This window comes from Nomascus leucogenys, chromosome X, assembly GCF_006542625.1.
Source record: "Nomascus leucogenys isolate Asia chromosome X, Asia_NLE_v1, whole genome shotgun sequence".
NCBI classification, from domain to species: domain Eukaryota; kingdom Metazoa; phylum Chordata; class Mammalia; order Primates; family Hylobatidae; genus Nomascus; species Nomascus leucogenys.
The window spans coordinates 112,770,238-112,787,838 of NC_044406.1; positions in this window are offsets into that span (position 1 = coordinate 112,770,238).

The window sequence follows — 17,601 nt, forward strand, 5'->3', positions numbered from 1 at the left end:
CATTTTTCATCCCATTCCCACTCTTTATAACATGTATTACTATCCTTCTAAAAAATGCTTATTCCTTTATTTGTTTTAATGTGTGCCTCAAGATGAGAATGTAATCTCCATGAGAGCAAGAATGCTGTTTGCCAAATTCACTGCTGTTATCTCCATAATTAGACCAGTACTTTGCACGATGTAATAAACATCCATTGATTGAATGAAATATAATAACATATACGTTTACCATCTGACTTAATATTATGCTTGCTCAGATCATTCCCTATCCTGTTAACTTCTTTTTTTTTCTTCATAACACTTATCACTTTACAGCATTTATCATTGATCATAATTATCACATTCACTTGTTGGTTTTTTTTTTTTTTAATTTTGTAACTCCCTCAACTGAAATGTAAAATCCATGAGAACAAGGGCCATGTCCGTTTTGTTCACCATTAAATATTCAGTTCTTAAACCTAAATGAGTGCTTGGCACAAAGTTAGAGTTCAATAGATATCTGGTGGTTAAATGAATGCATTTTGATGAAAAACTTGCAGCAAGAAAAGATGGATATTCTGATTCAGTCTCTCAAATAGATTTGTCCCTGTAATTAAGGTTCTGGTAAGGAGTAGGCATTTGGATACTGTAAAAAGCACAGTTCAAATTTATGGAGAACATAATTATAGCAGACACTGTTGTAAATGTTTTACATATATTTACTTAATGCCACAATAACTCTATGAGGGAGGTTTTGATATGGAAGAGAGGCAGGAAAGTGCTGGGAGGAGAACGATGGGTGCCGGGCGAGGGCTCCATCTCTGGGCCTGTGCCTATGGCCTGGCGCCATAATCCCAGCACTTTGGGAGTCCCAGCTGGGCGGATCATGAGGTTAGGAGATCGAGACCATCCTGGCTAACATGGTGAAACCCCGTATCTACTAAAAAAAAAAAAAAAAAAAAATTAGCCAGGCGTGGTGGCGAAAGCCTGTAGTCCCAGCTACTCTGGAGGCTGAGGCAGGAGAACGGCGTGAACCCGGGAAGCGGAGCGTGCGGTGAGCCGAGATCTCACCATTGCACTCCAGCCTGGGCGACAGAGCGAGCGAGACTCCGTCTCAAAAAAAAACAAAAAAAACAAAAAAAAAAACCCGAGACCCAAGCGGGAAGAGACACAAGCAGCTAGATGTCAACAAGAACACGTCCACGGAATAAGACACAAGCAGACAGAAGTCCAGAGGACGTGGAAGGGAGCACGCCCAGGAAGAGCACATCAACAGACACCTGCATGCCTGCAGGCCATCGACTGGCGGAACAATGCGGAGTTTGGCCAGGAAGGTTGCAGAAGAGCCCAGGCCGCCAAGCGACCTGACTCCAGGGTAAAACCATTTCCCTTCTGGGTCCCCCATCTGCTGAGAGCTACTTCCACTCAATAAAACCTTGCACTCATTCTCCAAGCCCAGGTGTGATCCGATTCTTCCCGGTACACCAAGCCAAGAACCCCCAGGGTACAGAAAACCCTCTATCCTTACAATAAGGCAGGGAGTGTAATTGAGCTGACAAGTTTAACACAAGCCACTTATGGACGGCTAAACTGAAAAAGCACCTTGTAACAGATGCCCATTGGGGCTTCAACTGTAAACATTCACCCCTAGACACTGCTGTGGGGTCAGAGCCCCACAACCTGCCGGTCTGCATGAGGGCCATACTACCCCTAGGGGTTTGAGCAGCAGGGAACCGCCCTGTGAGGTTGATAAGGGAGCTTTTCCCGTTTCAGTATTACTATAACTCTGTTTTAAAGACTAGGAAGTAGAGGCAAAAAGACGTAGAATAACATGTTCAAAATTGATTTCCTATAATTATTATTTCTATTAAGTTTTGTCCCCGAAACTAGTAGACCAGAATTCAAAGCTAGACTATCTATCTTGAAAGCTCACCCTCTCAAACAATACGCTACAAGGCTTTTAACATAAGATTTGGAATAAGTACGTTTTTTAATATAAAAAATATGTTAATAAATGAGTGGTTTCACTGCTCAGGGTTGTGTAAGTGTAAATGTGGCTTACTCCAGACCCATGAGAGAGGGAAAAAGTTGGTCTTCAACATTTCTAGGTCTCCTTGAGACCTGAGGGCTCCATGGAAAATGTTTTTCTTAATCTCATTTGTTCCACTCTCGACTACAGTATGCACTTTATTCAGACCATCGATGAAAAGCAATTTGAGATACTGTTAATGAAAATAATTTATAAAGTCATTGTATTCTCAGAATTGTCAATGTTTTCTATATCACTTACGTATGTGTGTGTGTCTATATCACACGCACAGAAGTGATATAGAAAGCATTTCCTAGTCCTAAATGTGTGTGTGTATATATGTGTGTGTGTACATTTGTGTATATATATATGTATAAATATATACACACAAATCCCTTTCTTCTAGCACTGCCTACTTCAGCTTCTTTTCTGGATGATTTCAGAGGGAATTCTTCCTTGAAGCAAGTAATCTCTGTATCATTAGCACAAAGTAACCCTTAGTATAATTGGCTTTAATTGCCTTTAATTATTTTATATCTAAATTAACGTACACTGCAGGACATTTAGAACTGTAATAATGAAATATCTTATTATAGTGGTTTATTGAAGTACTATGCTCAGCTTTAACTTTTGGGAATCACTCTGAGGTCTAACAGTGCCCATAAATCATTCTAATGGCAGAGGTTGAAGGTGCAATGGGACCCTGAGTAGGAAATGAAATATATAAACTTTTAAATTAACTCCTAGTAAGGCCTAGGGCTTTATTGTTACTCTCATACTGCTAGAAGTATGACAAAATTCAAATAGCCAATCCATTCACCAGCCACGTGGTAAACTACGTTTAAAATTAATATATGTTAATATTTTTATATTTCCAGCATTAAAATAAGTATATTTATATCCTAAAGTATCTTAGAAGCTAGTTAAGCTAAAGAGATATCAGCTTCATTATTATTAATCCCTAAGTATTAGGTGAACTAGTGATCTCAATGCCACGGATATTAGATGAAGAATTTTTTTTAAACTCAAGGCAAGAAACTAACTTCCTATAGCCTATATCTCAGTATAATGCTCATTAAAAATGAGGGTTATCAGATATTGTGAGTATGGTGAAAGGATAATGTCAGCTCTGTTACCTAGGTGGAAGGGATAGTGTTTTTTAATCACATTCCAATATTACCAATAGTTGCCTGCATTGTATATCATAATATATTGTATACATTTACGTAGACACATGCAATATTTACTATAATCTTATTGAATGGGGGAAAATCTATGTAACTAGACAAACTAGTTTCACCAGATGGGAAAAACAGAATAAGGACTTGTTTTGGAGCTTCCTTCCTAAATATGTAACAGTTGGTTATAATCTTTCAGAAACCTGCTCCTGGGCTGTGTTACCTTCCTATGGCGAAAGAGCCCTTGAAGGAAGTAGCATCCATAAAAATCAAGATTTGATCCAACAACACAGAAAAACAGCTGTATATCATTTTTTTTAATCTCTTTGTAAAATGCCACATATTGTAAGTCAGGGGGGCTGAACTTAAAACCTTATTTTAGGAATTAATTTATTTAAATAGTTGGGGCCCATAAAAGAGCATATTAATAAAAAGTAAACTAAAATTTGCAACCCTGAACTACTTTATAAGTGTTAGATTATGCTTTCATTTGACTGCTCTGTCAATGTGGTTTTTCTAAGTGTTCTGAGCCTCTGACTTGAGCCAAGTTATCGCTAGGCCACATTTTTGTTACACTTTTCCTTCTATTCATCCAGCATGTGATTTGTCTCTTTAAGGTCAGTGCAATGTCAGCTCGATAAAGGGCTAATACCCTTGGCAGATAATAACAAAAGATACCACATCAAGGAAACACTTGAGAGAGGTTTCCAATGACATATACCTCCCCAGTCCCCACCCTCAAGCTGACTTGAGATTTACTATATTTACCCAAAATCCTGTTGTGGATTATTTTGTCTCTTTGTGTTTTTGCTAGTGTTGGAGTTAAAATACTCTAATTATTTCTTCCATATTGCTATGTCCTACTACATTTATATGTTGGAAACTTAATCTCCAATGCAGTACTCTTGAGAGGTGGAAACTTTAAGAGATGACTAGATCATAAGGGCTACTCTTCTGAATGGCTTAATGCCATTATCACAGCAGTGAATTTGTTATCTTGAGAGTGCACTCCTGATAGAAGAATGAATTTGGCACAGTTTCTTCTTTCTTTTTTCCCCTTGTGTTTCTTTGCCTTGTGATGCTTTCCACCATGGGAAGATACTCACCAGATGCTGACACCTAGCTCTTAGACTTCCCAGCCTCTAGAACCATGAGCTACATAAACTTCTGTTGTTTATAAATTACCCAGTCAGTGGTAATACGTTATGGGAGCAGAAAATGGGATAAGATGAATACAGCAAGAAAATCTGAGCCTAAAGCCCTCAGATAATGATATGAGAATCCTATTCTGTTCTGATAAACTCATAGAAATAATGGTGAAGTTATAAAGTAATTATATTGTTAGAGTTTATTAACCATCAATCACTCTATTGCATATATTTAACATATTTTTCCATTTAATGTTCATAAAAGGTTATCATTTGGTTGTCATCACCCTTCCCATTTTAAAGAAGAGAAAATATGCTTAGAAATGGAAATTATTGTCCAAAGTCAAACAGTTAGAAAATATATCATCTGAGATTTGAACAAAAGTCTAAGCTCAAACCCAGACTTTCCATTTAACCCCTAGCTCATCACAATATCTTTCTGAAAATAGCTTCTCTGATGCCTTGAAAACGTAAAGCACTAGCACATCAAAATCAACTAATCACACATGCTTTTTGTATTTAATGTTTTTGAAATACACATAGCTATACAAAAAAAAACTAACTTTAAATGTACACTAATTTAGATGCTAATAAGCATACTTTTTAAGGCCAAAAAAACCCACCAAAAACATATTTACATCAAATGTGAAAAATAGTTTGACCCTGCATCTATGGTTACTATCTGTCCTAGATAGAAAAGTTTTAATATAAGTATTTCTAATATACACTAACTGTCACAAAATTGCAATATTTCAAAGCCAACCAACCATTAGCTAGAGTAATTAGGAATAAAAAGAGAAGACTCAAATAAATAAAATCAGAAATGAAAGAAGAGACATCAAAAATGATACTACAAAAATACAAAAGGTCATTAAAAACTGCTATAAACAATTATATGTAAACAATTTAAATAAATTAGAAGAAATGAATAAATTCCTAGAAATATACAACCTACCAGTACTGAATCATGAAGAAATAGAAAATCTGAACAGGCTAATAATGAGTAAGGAGATTCAATCCATAATAAAACTCTCCCATCAAAGAAAAGCCCAGAACCAGAAAACTTCACTACTGAATTCCAAAAAAAAAAAAAAAAAAAAAAAACATTTAAAAAAGAACTAATACCAATTCTTCTCAAACTCTTCCACAAAAAACTGAAGTGGAAATAATTCTTCAAAACTCATTTTATGAGGCCAGTTATTACCCTGCTACCAAAGCAATATAGGTACACTACAAGAAATGAAAATCACAGACCAAAATCCCTGATGAATGTAAGCGCAAAAATGTTTTACAAAATAGTAGCAAGCTGAATTCAAGCACCCATTAAAAGAATCATACAAGTGGAATTTATCCCTGGGATGCAAGGATGTTTCAGCAAATGCAAATCATTAAATGTGACACATCATATTAAACAGAAATAAAGACAAAAGCCATAAAATCATCTCAATATATAGAGAAAAATCATTTGACAAAATTCAGTATCTTTTCATGATTAAAAATTTTCAACAGATTAGGTATAGAGGGAATGTATCTCAACATCTAAAACTGTCGTATATGACAAACCCATAGCTAACATCATACTCAATGGAGAAAAGTTGAAAACTTTTTGTCTAAGATAAGAAACAAGACAAGCATGCCCTCTCATCACTCTTTTTTTTTTTTTAGCATAGTAATGGAAGTTGTAGCCAGAGCAATTAGGCATGAGAAAGAAATTTAAAAAGCATCCTAATAGGAAAGGAAGAAACAAAATTGTCTCCGTTTGCCCATTACATAATCTTAGTTTAGGAAAGCAAAGTAACTTCTTACCTTATAACCTTCATCCCATCTTTAAAAAAGGAACAATCAAAAAACAGAGGACTAATTTTTAAAAGTGGAAAAAAAGTGTATGCCAAGAAAGTCTTTGTTAGTATCAAAATTTTATTCTATCACATGGACTACAACCATGACTAATGATACGAAAAACCATCGTTGTACTTCAACTATAAGAACACCAATGACCAATACCCGCAAAACACACCCACTAATAAAAATTATTAACTACTCATTCATTGATCTTCCCACACCATCTAACATTTCTACATGATGAAACTTCAGCTCACTTCTTGGTGCCTGCCTAACTCCTCAGATCATCACAGGATTATTTTTGGCCATACACTATACATCAGACACCTTAACTGCCTTCTCTTTAGTCACTCATATGAGCTGAGATGTAAACTACGACTGAATGGTCCACTATTTTCATGCTAATGGCACCTCAATATTTTTCATCTGCCTTTTCTTACACATTGGCCAAGGCTTATACTATGGGTCATTCCTATTTCTAGAAACCTGAAATATTGGCATTATCCTCCTACTTAACAACTATAGCAACAGCATTCATAGGCTACATGCTCCCATGAGGCCAAATATCATTCTGAGGTGCTACAGTAATTACAAATCGACTATTAGCCATCCCATATATTGGAGCCGACCTCATACAATGAATCCTATGAAGATTCTCGTTGACAAAGCCACCCATACACGATTTTTTGCCTTCCATTTCATCTTACCCTTCATCATTACAGCTCTAGCAACTGTTCACCTTTTATTCTTACATGAAACAGGATCTAACAACCCTTCAGTGGTTTCATCAGACCCCGACAAAATCACGTTCCGCCTCTACTATACAACCAAAGACATTCTAGGTTTAATTTTTCTCCTCATCCTTCTAATAACTCTAGTACTATTTTCACCTGACCTCCTGAGCGACACTTTAGCCAACCTCCTCAATACTCCACCCCACATTAAGCCAGAATGGTACTTTCTGTTTGCATACACAATTTTACCATCTATCCCTAACAAATTAGGAGGCGCGCTAGCCCTCATACCTTCCGTTCTCGTTCTACAAGTTATTCCTGTACTTCATGTGTCTAAACAACAAAGCATAATATTCCGGCCATTAAGCCAATGCCTATTCTGAGACCTAGCGGCTGATCTGCTTACACTCACATGAATCAGAGGGCAGCCAGTCGAATACCCTTTTATTGCCATCGGACAGACAGCGTCTATTATGTACTTTTCTACCATCCTCACCCTTATACCATGCACTACCCTAATTGAAAATAAATTCCTTAAATGAAAATGTCCTTGTAGTATAATTCAGTACTCTGGCCTTGTAAACCAGAAATGGAGAATCCCCTCCCCAGGACAACTCAGGGAAAAAGCATTCCCACTTCACCATCAACACCCAAAGCTGAAATTCTAATTAATCAACTCCCTGAATTTTTCTCAGCACATACTTTAACTACTATGTCAGTATTAATCAATTAGCATTAATATATTGGTGCTCTTATGTACTTCGTGCATTACCGCTAGTCCTCATGAATATATAGTACTATAAGTGTTTATTCGTACATAGTACATTCATACATGAAAGTACATTACAAATCTAGTCCACATACATATAAGCACGTATTAACAACTCTTTAGTCAACTATTGCACATCTACTATTGTTGACCGTACAACACAGACTTAATCCACACAAGTATTGATCCATACTATAAATCCTTAATATCGCATAGTACATACATTCATTCACTGGACATAGCACATTTTAGTCCAAAAATCCCTTGTCAACATGGATACCCCCTACCAAATTTTGGTCTCTTAATCTACCAACTTCCGAGAAATCATCATCCCGCTTGGGAGTGCTACCCTCCTCGCTCTGGGCCCATAAAACTTGGGGATGACTATCCTGAAACTATACCTGGCATCTAGTTCTTACTTCAGGGCCATAAAACTAACACAGCCCACACGTTCCCCTTAAATAAGACATCTCGGTGGACTAATGACTACCACCCTATTAACCAGTCAGGGGAGTACTGTCATGCATTTGGTATTTTTAACTTTGGGGGATGCTATCACTTACCATCGCAGAAGGCCTGGTCCCTTCCAAATCTGCTGTAGACGAACTCGGATTTGATTCCTGCCAAATCAATGGTAGAAGCTGAGCTTATATTGAATATTTTAGGCTAGTATAATAAGCATAATGTGTTAATTAAGCCATGCTTGAAGGACATAACAATTAATCAATAGGCACGTACGCTCACGCACATACGCTCACCCACGTACGCTCACGCACGTACACGCACTTTCAAGAACTATTTCCGATTAAATCCGCAACCTCCCCACCCCCATCTCTGACTTTACCATCAACCCAGGTAAATGTACTCTTGCCAAACCCCAAAAACAAGAGACTAAAATGCAACCCAGAGCCCAGAAATCATATTTTAACCATGAATACCCCAACAGCTACCCCTCGATTGATGTAATTTTTCAAAAAATCTTAAGAACCTTCTACTAAATTAAACCTCCATTTTATATAGTAAATACAATAACTAAACTTCCACCCTAATACTAATATAACACGTTGAGCATATCCCTCTGAAATCGCTACCCCACATATTATATCCTAAATAAATTATACTCTAATTAGAAGTAATTCTCTCAACCCAACCTCTGCCAATTCAACTTTAAAACCCTGAATTCCCAGAAGTGTAAAAGACTATTTATATTTACTTCTTTCTTTCTCATATTTTAATTCTACATTTAAATATTTATACAGTTAATGTAGCTTAATTATTTCAAAGCAAGACACTGAAAATGTCTAGATGGGTCTGCACATCATAAACAAATAGGCTTAGTCCTGGCCTTTCTATTAGCTCTTAGTAAGATTACACATGCAAGCACGTAAAGATGATGTTAGTTTAAAAAATACATGTTTTGTGATGGAATGAGGGCACAGATCAAGAAAAAGGGCAGATAGTCTTTAAGGTACTTACATACTTTGTTCTATTAGAACTAATTATGACAGAATTTAATTCAGAAAAATAATGAGGCAGTTTATATCTTCTCCATCAGAAAATCTGTTAATTTGCTAAATATGGCTACGTGTTCTAAATTATATTCTGCATTCTGATTTTAAAGTCATAAATCTGTAGAACACAGTAACCATTTATGAGAAACTATTTTTCTTATTAGGATGTTCACCCAAATTGTCTCTTAGGAGCATTTACTTTTTTAGTGGTATAATCCTTCATATTTGACAGTGAGTCCTAAGATTTTGTGATTTGGAGGTAACTACATTAGGAAATGTTTAAATGCAATGTTCCTGGGAGAAGGAATGCAGTAACCTATCACTTATACTAGCAATCTGCACAATTTATAGTGTTGATTTCTAATGGACTAATTCACATAATCTGTGGCAATGAGTGGGGAGAGCAGGGAGTTGTAGGAATAGTAAATTATGATTGGAGATTGTAGCAGAAGAGGGATTATATTAGGTTGGTGCAAAAGTAATTGCGGTTTTTGCCATTACTGTCAATAGCAAAAACGGCAATTACTTTTGTATCAACCTAAGAGTAACATGGGTACAGCCAAGAAATGGCAAATCTGGGAAAGACATTTAATTGGCAAGGATTGAGGAGTGGAATGGTTGAGAAGAGGAGCACTGAAAATTAATATAGGAATAAATTAAATTAAAATAGGCCAGCTATATGCCAGTTGTTGAAGTATGACCTTGTAAACAAACTTCACATCGTTCAGCTCTGCCTCAGAAGAAAGAAGTGCTGCCTTTCCAGCTGCAAATGACTCCATCTAAGTTGCTTCTATAACTTCAGGAAGTGAAAATACATATTAATAAGTCTGAATAAAAATATATTACTCAAAATAAAGATGAAAAACAGCTGAGATCTCATTCACAACAATCATTAGACTTCACAGACAGATGGGAACAGAGATGGAATGATGGACAATCAAATGTGCTATTAGCTCTGGCAGATTTTAAGTATTGGCTGACTTTTGAAGCCCATGTGAAAATCAACTCAATAGAAACACTACACATATTCAATGTATATTTATGTATAATTAGCAAAAGAATTTACCTTTATTCCCCTTGAGCGTCCCCTTATTTTCCTTAGATTACTTTTAGTAAGTCTGTTATCTCTATGCCATGTAAAAATGAATGATTTGAAAAGGAAAGACATGGAAATATTATTTTAAAGTAAAAATTATTTAATTTTTTTCAACCAGCAACCAGTGGAAAAGTTCAGATTTGATGCTAATAAAAAACTGATGTGTTATTTCACTTAAATGATTAACTGGATTGTATTTTGCTTGCCTGCTATATAAAAGATAAGTACCTGTCGTATCCAGGAAGAGTGCAAGTAATTCATGTATATAGTCTAATTAGTTTGAGTGGTTTTCTTTTGCAAGTTTTTTGAGGAAGTATCATTTCAACTAAATCCTAACACTATCATCCACAGTCTACCACCTATTACTGGCACACGTGTTTTTCTGTCATGTTGTGAAATCTTTCGAAATAATACTTTAAAATGCCTTCTGTGTCTTGCTTCCAGCAGCTAATAAGTGTGAACAAAAGTCAGGAAAGCTCTGTTACTGAAGATTAGAACCACCAAAATGTAAGGTTCTGCCAGTCAAAACTCCAGATGTGTGAGTAAAGCAGTTACAGCAACTGATTCTTTTAAGCAAGATAGAATTATTTGTCTTCAATCATGCTTATGCATAATTTTAATTTATTTTTTATATATTATAGAAAAGGATACTTTCTTACTTCATTTCCTGTGGGATAGTGACATATCACACTGTAGGGTACATTTTCTAGAAGCTGCTGTATTATGTATGGAGGCATAAGAAGAAGGAAAGGAGATTACTACATACCATAAATTAAATATGGACTATTTGAATGCACAGGAAGGTGCCTTTAAAACATGGTGATACATTTTTTTTCCATATGCCATGTGCCTTCAAATTCAGGAACATATATAGTGATTTGTAAGCAATGTGTTTCCTTTGACCAAACAGGCACCTCCTTATTTGTGTAGAGTTGGTGTTGAAAATGCCAATGAAACGTTCCAAAATACATCTTTGTCACCTCATTCACTGTGCTGAATCAGCACTCTCTGAACACAGAGTTTTCTTGAAAGTTTCTTCAAAATATTACACACTGGAGGGGATACGTTCACAAAGACTGATTCAGCATGTGAAGTAAGAGGGGAAGTGAGAGATTTATAGGGTTCCTTCAATACTGGATAGAGCCATGCTGATGAATAAAAGGGTGATTATACAAGTTAGCCTATGTGTGCTGAGCTTCCAGAGAATGAATCTCAGTCTCTTCACTTTGTTTGAGATTAACACTTTCGGTACCCTAGTTATATGCTCTGCTATGCATAACACACACCCTCCATCACACTTGTATTTGAATAATACTTTAAAAAAATTTTTCACATTTGCCATTTCATTTATTCTTCTCCATACAATGATTAGGTATGCAGGACATGTAGGATTAGCCACATTTGAAGATAAAGAACATAAGGCAAAGAGAGATTAAGTAACTTATCTAAAATCCTATAGTTAATTATTGATGGAGTTGAGGCTAGAAGAATATCAGAGTTTCTTGACTTCCATTCTATGAAATTTTCAATGCACATATTGTCTACATGTGCGATAGGCTCTTTCTTGCATTGTTACAAAGAAATACCTAGTCAATATGCCCAGATTATATTTAGAGTAATTCAAATTCAAGTGAAATCAAAAAGGAATATCAGACAGGCTAAAATTTAAAAATCCCTTGGGTCTTAATAAGCCCACAGTATGTGAACTGCCTCTAATTATATTCAGGAATAGACTCCTTTTGAAACCAACCAAGAGAAAATACTTATTCAGAGATGTCAATAAAAAATTAATAAACAAAAAAATGGAAATATCTGAAGCTGAGTAATTTATAAAGAAAAGGAGTTTAATTGGTTCATGGGTCAGCAAAAGGGGGCAGGTATATTCACATGGCAAGAGCAGAAACAAGGCGAGGTGTCACACTCTTTCAAACTACCACATCTTGTGTGAACTCAGAGTGAGAAGTCACTTATCACCAAGGAAATGATGCTAAACCATTCATGAGGAATCCACCCCCATGATCCAAGCACCTTCCACCAGGCCCCACCTCCAACACTGAAAATTACATTTCAATATGAGATTTGGAGGGAATAAACACTAAACCATATCATTCCAACCCAGCCCCCCAAATCTCATGTCCTTCTCACATTTCAAAATATAGTCATGCCTTGGCAATAGTCCCTCAAAATCTTAACTGGTTTCAACATTAACTGAAAAGTCTTAAGTCTGAAGTCCAAAGTCTCATGTAGAGATGAGTTCCTTCCATCTATAAGCCAATGAGATCAAAAACAAGTTATTAATTTCCAAGACACAATGGTGGGACGGGCATTGGGTAGACATTCCCATTACAAAAGGATTAAATCAGCCAAAAGAAAGGGGCAATAGGCCCCACACAAGTCTGAAACCCAGCAGTGCCATCATTAAGTCTTAAAGTTCCAAAATAATCTTGATTCCATGTCCCAAATCTAGGGTACACTGGTTCAAGTGGTGGGCTTCCAAGGCCTTGGGGAGCTACATTCTTGTGACTTTGCAGATTGCAGCCCTCATGGCTGCTTTCACAAGTTTGAGCTGAGTGCCGGTGGATTTTCCAGACTGAGGATGGAAGCTGCCTGTGACTCTACCATTCTGGAGTCTGGAGAGCAGTGGCCCCCTTCCCGAAGCTCCACTAGGCAGTGTTCTGTTGGAGACTTTCTGTGGAGGCTCTAACCCCACATTTCCCCTCTACACTGCCCTAGTAGAAGTTCTCTGTGAGGACTCCACCCTTGCAACAGGCTTTTACCTGGGCACCCAGGCTTTCTGATAAGTCCTCTAAAATCTAGGAGGAAGCTGCCATGCCTTCTTCATGCTTGTATTCTGTGTGCCTGTAGACTTAACACCACATGGACGCCTCCAAGGCTTATGGCTTGTACCCTCCAGTGCAGTGGCATGAACTCTACCTGGGGCGCCTTGAGCTGAGGCTCAAGCTGGAGCTGCTAGGATGCAGGGAGCAGTGTCCCGAGGTTGCCCAGGGCATTGGTGCCCTGGGCTTGGTCCTCAAAAGCATTCTTTCCTCCTAGGACTCTGGGCCTGTGAAGGGAGGGACTGTCTCCAAGATCTCCGAAATGCCTCTGAGACCTTTTTCCTAGTCTCTTGGCTATTAGCACTTGGCTGCCTTTTAGTCATGCTATTCTGTCTAGTAAATGGCTGCTCCACAGCTTGCTTGTATTGTTCTCCCCAAAAAAGTTTATTCTTTCTCTGCCACATGGACAGGCCACAGATTTTCCAAACTTTTATGCTCTGCTTCCCTGTTAAACATAAGTTCCAAATTTACACCATTCTTTTGCTCCTATGTCTTATTGCTCCTATGTCTTATTGTAGGCTGTTAGAAGCAATCACACAGATTTTTTTTTAACACTTTTCTGCTTAGAAATTTCTTCTCCCAGATACCCTAGGTAATCACTCTTAAGTTTTAACTTTCACAGATCCCTAGGACTTGGGCATTATGCAGCCAAGCTCTTTACTAAGGTGTAACACAGGTGACCTTTGATCCGGTTTTCAATCTCTTCCTCATTTCCATATGAGATCTCGTCAGCCAGAACTTCATTGTTTATATTTCTACAAGGATTTTGGTCACAACCACTTAACAAGTCTCTAAGATGTTCCACTTTCCCTTGTTTTCCTGTATTCTCCTGAGCCCTTAAACTCTTCCAACCTCGGCCCATTACCGAGCTCCAAAGCCACGTCCACATCTTCAGGAATCTTTATAGCCATGCTCCACTCCTTGGTACCAATTTTCCATGTTAGGCCATTTTTGCATTGCTATAAAGAAATATCTGGGGCTGCATAACTTATACATAAAAGAGTTTTTTAATTGGCTCAGGGTTCTGCTAGCTTTATATGAAGCAGAATGCCAGCATCTGCTTCTGGGGAAGGTCTCAGGAATTATAAAATCATGGTGAAAGGTGAAGGGGGAGTCAACACATCACATGGTGAGAGCTAGAGCAAGAGAGAGAGAGCGGGGAGATGCCATGCTCTTTTAAACAACCAGAACTCATGTGAACTTGGAGCAAGAACTCACTTATCACCAAAGGGATGGTTCTAAGCCATTTATGAGGAATCCACCCTCATAATCCAGTCACCTGTTACCAGACCCACCTCCATTATTGAGAAACACATTTTGACATGAGATTTGGAGGGGATAAACATCCAAATCATATCGATGTGTCTAATTCCATATGTACAGAGAGAGACAGATGAAGATATAGAAATACACATGAAGGGGGTCAGTTATTATAGGCCAGGACCTTTGAAGTTTGCTTTAGCTATCTTTATGAATAGATCATTCTCTGTCATCAAAGAAGTATGGGAAAAAGACAGATTTTTATATTTGAATTTAGGCATTTCTTTTTGTTGTGATGCCAGCTTATTTTTAGAGTCACTAAAAAATATTTCACTATCTGTCTCTAATTTCTAATAGTGTTTTTACTAAGAAATTGAGATTCCAAACACTGACATAAAATTCTTCAAAGTAGAGGACTGTGGCTGTTAATTTTAGGGGTTAAACCAACTGGATTGAAGAATACCTAGAGTTGGTAAAGCATTATTTCTGGGTGTGTCTGTGAGAGTGTTTCTGTAGGAGATTGGCATGTGAGTCAGTGGGCTGAGTGGGGAAGATTCACCCTCACCCAATGTGAATGGCATCATCTAATCAGCTGAAGGCCTAGATAGAATCAAAAGATAAAAGAAAAGCAAACTCTCTTTCTCTCTCTCTCTCTCTCTCTCTCTGCCTCCTTCCTTCCCTCCCTCCGTCTCCTGGAGCTGAAACACTTTTCTCTTCCTGACCTTGGACATTAGAACTCCAAGCTCTCTTGACTTTAGACTCCAAGACATACACCAGCAGCCCCCTAAGTTTTCAGACCCACAGCCTCAGACAGAGAGTGACACCATCAACTTCCCTGATTCTGATGCCTTCTTACTTGAACTGAGCTATGCTATAGACATTCCAGAGTCTCCAACTTGCACATGGTCTGTCATGGGACTCCTCAGCCTCCATAATTGTGTGAGCCAATTCTCCTAACAATTACCCTTTCATATATCTATGTCTATATCTATATCTATCTATCTATATGTATCCTATTGGTTATGTCTCTCTGAAGACTCCTGAATAATATAAGGGCTATATTTCTGGAATTACTCGGTTCTTGGATTTACAAAATCAAATACTGATTTGATACTTCTCATATAGCACAGACCAGAATAGTAAGTCACAGGATAAGAAACTTACCTTGAAGCATAAATTAAACATGGGAATCTGATTAATTCTGCCCCCAACAAGTAAATAAACTTCCATTCTTAGCTAGCTCTTAATTTCACAAGTGAAAGTTTTAAATATATGTATATTGAGTTTTCTTAAAGCAAAGCATTTGTCTTTAGGTATAACATAATCTAATTAGGTAAAACTGAAATTTATTCATTTTTTCACCAAATTATTATTATGCACCAACTATGAGCCAGGAACTATGCTATGTGCTCAGGTCCCTGCTGTTATACGCTTATAGTTAAAGTGAAAGAAGGAAGGTACTAATAAAATAATTGCATAAACATAAATGGCAATTTATAAGTTGCAATGCTTCCATGTGCTATGGAAAAAAATTATGTGTCGAGTTTATAATAGATGTATTTGATATAGTCATGTGAATCAAGGAAGGTTTCTCTATTTATTGAACCAAGGGATGTAGAGTGAGAAGGAGTTAAATAGGCAAAGAGTTAGGGTATAGAATTCCAGGCACAAGGAGCAGTGTGTATGAAGACAATAAAAGAGGACACATTTGCAGATTGAATTAACAGCACTTAGGCTGGGTTAAGATAGCAAAATCACCCAGGAAAAATTAATCTTTATTTGAGTAAAGATTAGAGTTTATGTTGATAATCCCAATCTTCTTTTCTACAATAAAACAACCTCTATTTTTCTGAAGGGCTGTGATTGCAATTCCTCATTTTAATAATTTATTTCATTGTCCAAAGACAATGACACAAATGAGAATAGAAAACATCCCCATTTATACATTGGGGTTTATCCATGCTACCCCAATCTCTTTGGCCTCTGGATATTGTTTTCGTTGATTGACAGATGTAAAGCATTTTTTTTTCTCTAATCAAGACAGAAGTCAAATAGGGAGTTAGTTTCTTTACAACTAGTGAAATATCTCACCTTATTCTGGAAAATCTGTATAATTCATCTTGGCAATCTGAGCTAGTCATTGTACAATAAAACTAGACCTATGCTAAGCATAGCCCTATAAGTCATCAAAGCAATTTAAAAGATCAGTTTGACATTTGACACAGAGTCAATATATATCTTTATGTTTTGTGGTGACATGCTGAAGTAGCAGTTTACTCAGCTTTGAGCCTATGCAGCAGTCTCAAAAAATCAGTAAAATCAAATGGAAAAACAGTAAGAGTCTAACAATGAAAGCCACACCAAAAATCTGAAAATAAGTGGGTAGTGACAAAATAAGTCTCTGGATGCATAATGATGTAGTGAAAAGACCAGTGTGAGAGAGCCTTGCCTGCCCCTTATCAGCCCAGCTAGGCTTTTCAGATGGCCTCCTGTTTCCTTTGATTCCCAAGCTACAGCCTTCACCAGTCATTTACACTTCACTTATTAAACCTTACTTATTATTTATCACTTCAATGTCATCTTTCCACTATAACATTGTAAAATCATTGAGGATAAAACCTATACCTTCCTTCTTCTCTCCTTGTTTTCTCAGACATTTTCCTCACTTTTATCTATATTCAACAAGATACTAAATGTTAGATGTTCTAGGCGAAGGAATGTGTAATTTATATATATATATATATATATATATATATATATATATATATATACACACACACACACACACACACACACACATTCTCTCAGGCTCAAGCAATCCTCCTACCTCAGCCTCATGAGAAGCTGGGATTACAGGTGAGTGTCACCATGCCTGGTTATATTTTTTAGTAGAGATCTGGTTTTGCTATGTTACCCAGGCTGATCTTGAACTCCTGTCCTCAAGCAATTCTTCCGCCTCAGCCTCCTAAAGTTTTGGGATTACAAGTGTGAGTCACTGAGCCTGGCCAAAATATGCATTATATGAAAGACCATCCTATAGATTTGACCAAAGTAAAATGGTTAGTAACTGATGAAGCCTGTATTGTACTTTATCTGCCTGGCTCCAGTTTGTTCTGGTCAGACAAACCCTGCTTCAAATCCTGGCTCCACTATGTATTTAGTTTTATGAATGTGGAAAAAACATAAAGTCATTAATAAAGTACATACTAAAAGCCAAG